Source organism: Equus asinus, chromosome 12, assembly GCF_041296235.1.
Source record: "Equus asinus isolate D_3611 breed Donkey chromosome 12, EquAss-T2T_v2, whole genome shotgun sequence".
Classification (NCBI taxonomy): domain Eukaryota; kingdom Metazoa; phylum Chordata; class Mammalia; order Perissodactyla; family Equidae; genus Equus; species Equus asinus.
This window is the reverse complement of record NC_091801.1, coordinates 34,605,627-34,613,075: the sequence shown is the minus strand read 5'-3', so window position 1 is coordinate 34,613,075 and position 7,449 is coordinate 34,605,627. Positions and strand designations below refer to the sequence as shown.

The following is a 7,449-nucleotide window of genomic DNA, read 5'->3' as shown; positions in this document are numbered from 1 at the left end:
AACTCTGTCTCTTCCCTCTCGTACTGTTCTTTATACCTCCACGTATCATAGCCTCTTTCTTCTTCTACTCCTTCCCATTCCTTTCTCTGCAAAGCATCAAACGTTCTCCTTCCATCCTCAGACACACAAACAGGGAATTCTCCTAGGCAGCTTCTGAGTGAACGTAGAAGTCCCAGACCCTCCTTTGGAAACTCTGAGGGTTGTGGTGTGCACAGGCAGGTCTATGTCAAAAAAACTCTAAAAGTTCTACATTTTCTCGTATTCTCACAGGACGTTAAATATCACACAGTTTTGAATTTGGGTTTGAGCCACAGCCTTGACATTAGAGGTTATACACTGTGACAAAGGGGAAAAAACTCCATTGTGAACACACTAGGGACTTCTAAGCAGATGGAGCAAACAGCTGACTGGAAGTTCAAGACTGAAGCAGGTGGCAGGATTCTCCAAACACCACCAAATCCCCGTGTCAGGCAGCACAGTGAGAGCAGCAGCGGGAGTGGGGGCTGGAGCGGGCATGTGCCAGGACGGCTGGAGTCCAGGGAGGAAAGTCACTTTCAGTGGAGTTTGGCCAGGGTGGATGACTGCCAGACAGTGAGGGAGATGACTCAGCCCTGAAAACCATCCTGGTCATGATTTAGTGGGAGAGGAGGGAACAGAAGGGGCAGTCAGGAACCAACAGGTGGGCTGGCCCACAAGAAAGGGTCACAGACTCACAGCAGGTGGCAGAGCATATGGAGGAGAAATATGGACGTGGGCAGGTGGGCAGGGAACCAGCCGGGGGACCTGGGAGTATAGGACATGCAGGCTGGAGCCTTTGATCCTCTCTGACTGCAGTTGCTCTTCCCAGCCTGTGAAGGCCAGAGGTGCCAAAGTGTAACTTGTTCTTTTAGGTTATTGATCTGTTTTTAAAAGAAATGGCTTGGGATGACTGCAACAATATTCATTTTTAAGTTAATAGTTTAGGACTTCTTTCTCTTTTTGTGATTTTCAAAGTGCCAAGGGGAACTGAAGAGGACCAAAATATTCCAAAGAATTTTAGCAGAACGGTATTGTAAAAGATAAGATGAACAGAATGAAACGCTTCTTTTAGCATTCAATGAGATGGTGGTGGTACAGAGATAAAAAGTGTAAAGTCAGGTGAAAAGAGCTGGGATGGAGCCAGAAGACCTGAAAGTGATCCAGCTCTGCACTGGCATACCGCTGGAGCAGGTAAGTAACCCGCCCCAAGTCTGGTTCCCAGATCTGTACCTGGGGACAATGCTGACTGCACACGGTTGTGGGGCTGAAGGGGTCAATCTGGGAAAGAGAAGAACTGCTTGAAATAAGTGGGGCACTGTCCTCAATGAGCAGTAGTTAGGGCAGGGCTGGGGCGTGGACTTTGGACCCACACAGCCTTGAGCTGTGTTCCTGGCTCCCTCCCAGTAGTGTTTCCACAACCAAGTTCGTGCTTTACTTGCAGAGTGAGTCTAAAAGTGAATTCTAGCTTTTGCACAGTGCTTATAATTTGCAGTGTGTTTCTTCATTCCTGTTCTTATTGCATCTTTGTACTAACTTTGCGACAGAAGAACGACTGATATTATTAGAGGCACTTTCCAAATGCAGAACCTTGGCTCAGAGACAACAAATACCTGATGTCGAGACTGCTGGTGATGTGTCTCACATCAGAGACTCTGAGTCCAGGACTAGTACCCTTACCTCTGCCTCACAGATAACTGTCCACTTTAGTGCAGTGGCCCTTGAGGCTTTTCTCAGCCCCTCTGCTTGCTTTGTGGTAGCATCATGGAGTAGTACACTGGGATGGAGGAACCACAGGACAAGTATGGTAAGAAAGTTGGAACTGGGAGTCGGGAGGAGAAAGGGGTCAGCAGGGAGGGATGGGATTGGGGTGAGGGGTAGGGAAGGAAGGAACCAAAATTTGCCAAAAGTCTGTGTCCTCTTCTTTTACATATCATTTATTTAATCCCACAAAGTCCTGTGAGGTCTGTATTATTCCAGTTTTACAGATGTGGAAACTGAGGACTGTCATACAGTTTGGGGCAGAGCTGGGATTCCAACTTCTGGCCTCCCTGTTCAAAGGATGCTATGGATACTCCAGGCTGAAGTGGAAGGAGGTCAGTTTTCAAAGGAAGAATTGTACCTGTGTGAATAGCAGAGTCTGAGTCAGGGATGTCAGAAATAGCAGCAACCAACCAGAGACTTCATGAGGAGCTCTGGACAGAGACCCAGCTGTGTAGGCACTGTGAAGTGAAGGAAGTGACCACAGTTTGAGGGCTGAGCTGAAGTAGGCTGATATTCCCAGGCCCCAGTGGAGAGGAACACTGACTCTATTAGTAAAGGTCTCTGGAAGAGAGTCTTCCTGAGGAATCTTGGCAGATTATCTCCATCTTAGGCCATCCTTTCAAATTCAAGTTTGTATTTTAAAAGAAAGCAGAGGAATCTCCTCCAAAATATAACCTTAAAGGCGATTGGCCTCTTTAAGCAGTATCCTTTTGATATTTTCTGTACACTGAATCTGTTTTGTATTTACTTGAACTTGTGGTGATGAATTAGTTAAATAAAGCAGAGGAGCATCCATTTTTTTCTTTTCTTTTTTTGCATAATGCAGGAGTTTATATTCAGGAACTAGTACTTGAACCCATGCAGTTATGGATGACTTTCTCCAAATAATTATACTTAGTTTTGTGGAATATTGAAGAACGAAGGAGAAAGACAGAAATAGAGACTCAACTTTTGAAAATTCATGAATCCAAATACATGTGAAATCTTGAAGTGTTTTTTGCACTGTGATTTAGACCTCAAGGTGTCACTTCTGTCATTGAACCCTACTGAAGGTGTTATAAAGCTTCTTTTCTTTCCTCTGTTGCTCCTGACTTGTCTCTTTTTTGCTTTTTCTGTCTTCTACCAGGATCATTCTTTTTGAAAAACCATCTTTCCACTTAAGACTCCTTATCAATAAAGCTGTGGAAGGAGGTTAGATGGAATTAATCCTAGTTTGTGTTTTGAAGGTTTCTACACTTTTCTGTTACTTTTCCTGTTCTAGATCCCATTTTCCTAAACTCTCTCTCTCTCTCTCTCTCTCTCTCTCTCTCTCTGTCTGCCCCCTGGGTCTGCTAAGCTTCAGTTTTTTCAAGAGTTCCTGCTTGTTTTCTAGGTCTTACAAAGCATGATGATAGAATGTTCAAAAGAGAATTCAAAGAGAAATATTCTGGTAAAAAGGAGGCAATTATTAGAAGAAATATCTAAAAATCTACCCTAAGAAAGGTATGATAATTGCGCTATAGGAGAAGACAAAATGCCTTAAGGTTTTGCCATGATGCAAATGGATGTATCTAGTCTGAGAGTCTTCTTTGATTCCTTTTAGGTCATCTATTCAACCTTGCACAGAAGTGGAAGGAGGAGGACTTAGACTTGGTTGACATTCTTATTTGTTTCTACCATCACCTCCATATCCATCTTTAATTATAAGAATAAAATTTAAGTAGGAAAGTATATTAAGTAATGTTCCTTGTGGGGAAAAAAATCTTACTTTTGATTTTTCATATATTTTCCAGAAGCTTAATTATGAGGAGTGCTAGCTCTTCAAGAAAAAAACTTAGAAAATATTTTAAATAAAATTAGTTTGCTTCCAAAGCCCCAGATGGAAGAGGTACCCACTACCTGCCTGTAGCACCAATGTCAGCTTATCTCTAATTACCTTACCTACTTCAGGTGTTTGTCTAAGAATGCTGCAGTCTCAGAGCTCAGCTGGGAGCAACCCTATGAGTGGAGAAGCATTGACAGACCAAGTTTAAAAATCTGGCTCCACTTTATTGATCAATGAATTTAAAATAGGTCAGGATTTCCTGGTGACTTACATCAGGGTTTAAACAGTATTTCGCATACCAGGTGGAAGATGTGGTCTATAATAATTTCTTTGGGCACACTGGCTGTGACTGGGTGACTCCAGGGTGGCAGTTGGCTGTTATTTATTTATTCTGCAGAGATACATGTGTCTCAATCTGAAGAGCAGCTCAGAGAAGTTGGTAGAATCCCATTGTCAGAAACAAAGCAAAGCAAAAAAGTGGAATAAGACCAACATTCAGTAAGCATGGTATGACAACACCTGGAAGTGAAGATCAAATTTTGTACCTGCACATCAGCCTTATTATTTGAACTTCATATTGGAGCTGGAAGCCAAGAGTTCTAAACCTATTCCTAGATATAGACAAGCTTCGTGTGCAACATGACCAGACAACTGAACTGATGATGAATAGTGTAAAGCTGCATCTCCTCCCACAGGTTGGGGATGGTGGCAACGTCCAGATAAAGGACATATATCCTGAGAGAAGGCATGTTGTCATCACTGATCACAGAGGGTCTAGGTTGGACAACTGATCTCCTAAGTGACTCCTCAGCAATTATGACACAGTGATTTCCTGGGTCAATCTTGATTTCAGAAATGTTCAAAATAAATGTGTCACACACAAACTCTCCACACACGATGGAGAAAACACTGTTCTGCCCGAGTGTGGCTCACTGATCCAGGGGCACCTACCTGGGGAATGATGAAGCCATCCTGAGATGTGCTTATGTGGGCAGCCTCCCAGCAGAACAACACCTTCTCAGATGCAGGTCATCATATTCATTCCCTTTCTAAGAATTTTGGCTGAGGAAGGAGCTTTTGGTTTAGGTAGCAAATACAAGCAAAGATGTCAATAACACCTTGCTTTGAAGGATGCCTCATGTTTTAACAAGTGATCTCAAGTCTATCTGACCCACATGGCCACTCTAAGTCATGAGGAGAACAGTGCTGCATGACTTTACATGGGTCAGGCAGGAACATGCATTTATTACAAGGCAATACATAAGAAAAAATTAGAAGATGGAAACTATGGGGAAAACAGTGGATATGTCAACATGAAGGGAAATTTTGATTTTGCATCCTCCAGTGACTCAAGAGTTGTGGCATAAGTAAACTGGGAGACTAGCCCTAGGTAAAGCCTATACTGAGGAAAATTATCACCCCTCATCCTTTCTAAAATCAAAGATGTACCAGCTGGGGCTCAGAGTAGTGCTGTAGCAAGTACCTGGCCAGGTGTGACTAGACCAGTATCATGGCCTGGAAGGTGGTATGCATTTTCACCAGGTCTCACTGACTTTTCCCATCCAAGATTGGGCTTTAAAATATATTTTTACATAATATGATCCAATCACTATCTTGTTAAAGTTATATAGCACTGAAGAATAACATAGGCTACAAGATTGATAGCATGGAATTGAAAAAAATGCATATATATTTGTAACTCTATTAATAGTTTGCTGGGATTTTTACTCATAACAAGAATGTGAGTTTCATGGGGTTTCAAGAGTAAATCTAGGGCTAGTCTGAACAAGAGACTGAACTCATGGGAAACTAGGTTTTCTTGATAACCAGAAATATTGAAACTTGGATTTTGGATTAGTTATCTGAATCTTTTGAAAAATTATCACTTTGGTTCCCCATCTGAAAATAGGAGCAAAATCATGTTTCTACCTTCCTCTTGAGGGTGTAAGTCAACTAAACAAAATGAAGTGAGGAAAGCTCTTTGCATTTCTTGGGAAGAGAGTGCTAAGGAGTGACTGCTTACTAAATACTCAGTTCTGAGTGGAGCCCAGATTTCACAGGCTTACTTAGCTGCCATGCATCTGCCTTCCTAGCAGTACACACTGGAAACGAGATGAGCTAGTGGCACTCAGATTTATGATCTGGAGACTTGAGTTTTAATTCTGTCTCTTGAGGGCTGCAGACACATCTTTGTCTTGTCTCCTAATTTCCTTTATGTTTAAGAGAAGAAGATCACTATTCACTTCCTTAAAGGAAATTGGTGACCTATACCAGAAATGTAGTCAAAGTGATATAGTAGGGTTCTTATTTTGTGGCATCCTTATGCGATGTTCAAGTATTCCAGAAAATCTCTTTTTATCTCTGATTCGATGACTTGTTAATGCTAAACTTGTTAAAATGTGGTTTTACTTCCAGAATTTAAATGTAGTTAAGGTACTTAATATCTCTTAACTACTGTTTATAACAACCATCTTTTCCTCTTCTTGTCCTTTTACTTCCACCAATATCTAGGAATGGCAAAGCATAATTAGAATGAAAAGTGATGCTTGGTTTAAACTCAGGCAGGAGAGGAGGAGGAAATGAAAAGAAATAGAACATGGAAAAGATATAGGAATAACAGAAACACCATTCTTTACATCACTTGACAGTTTTGGACACTGACTTACTCAGTTTGTAAGTTCTTAGACGATTTACAATGAATAAAAGGAGATACAGAATTTTGATGATTTGCCAAAGGACGCACAGTTACCCAATGCTTGAACAGGGTTTGAATGCAAGACCAAGGGATTCAAGCCCATGCTCTTAGTAGAGGGAAAGAAGGGCGAAAGAGTAGACTCATGGCCTCTATAGCAGCTGTAGGAGAAAAGCTGTAGATGGAGAAGATGGCTGGAGGTGAGATAAGGAAGAGGACAGACCAAGATGGGCAACCAAGATGTGTTCTGTAAAACTAATTCTTCATAGAAACATGCCTTTTGTGCCTTCAATACAATCATTCACTTTATTGGGTTTCATTCAAAGGGTCTAGCAGATTCAAGGTGCTGTCTGCAATTTCTAGACATTTGCACTGGTTTTGTGATTTTCTACTTTTAAAGGAATTTATTTCTGTGCCACAGAGTCTATATAAGAATAATTTATTCCAAAATACTTGCAACGTGCCCAAGACATTTATCTTTGCATCCTAGAATTGGCTTTCCTATCTTAGAGATAAGTATATTGAGGAAAAAAAGGAAAATCCAACTGATTTTAGATTTTAGAGTGGATGTTTGGAAGGACTTCAAGGTATGTAACACCCATGAGGGTTTTGATGGTTTGTTTATTTGCTTTTCAGTCTTTTATTTTCATACATATGTATATATTTACAAAAGTATATACAAATTATTTACTAATCTGATTTTTTTCTATGTATATTTTGGATGTGTTTCCAAGGAAATACAGCACATCAATATCTTTTTTTGTTTTTTTATTGACTTTTTTTTAGAGCAGTTAAGGTTCACAGCAAAATTGAGAAGAAAATATAGAGATTTTCCATATATTCCCTGACCCCACACATGGGTAGCCTCCCCCATTATCAACATCCCCCACCAGATAGTACCCGTGTTACAATTGATGAACTACATTGACACATTATAATCACACAAAGTCCATAGTTTACGTTGTGGTTCACTCTTGGTATTGTACATTCTATGGATTTGGACAAATGTATAATGACATGGATCTATCACTATAATATCATACAGAGTAGTTTCATCACCCTAAAAATCCTCTGCTTTCCCTATTCATTCCTTACCACCCTCCCAAACCCTGGCTATCACTGATCTTCTTACTATCTCCATAGTTTCTCTTTTCCAGAATGTCATATAGCTGGA

General features: G+C 40.9%; 1 long non-coding RNA gene across 1 annotated transcript; it reads left to right on the top strand.

Moving 5' to 3' along the window:
* Positions 1 to 612: 612 nt before the first annotated feature.
* On the top strand, positions 613 to 5,216 carry LOC139039840 (uncharacterized). Its single transcript, XR_011493049.1, has 4 exons — positions 613 to 1,209; positions 1,996 to 2,111; positions 3,152 to 3,261; positions 3,362 to 5,216. It is a non-coding gene; the product is annotated as an uncharacterized lncRNA (long non-coding RNA).
* Positions 5,217 to 7,449: the final 2,233 nt, after the last annotated feature.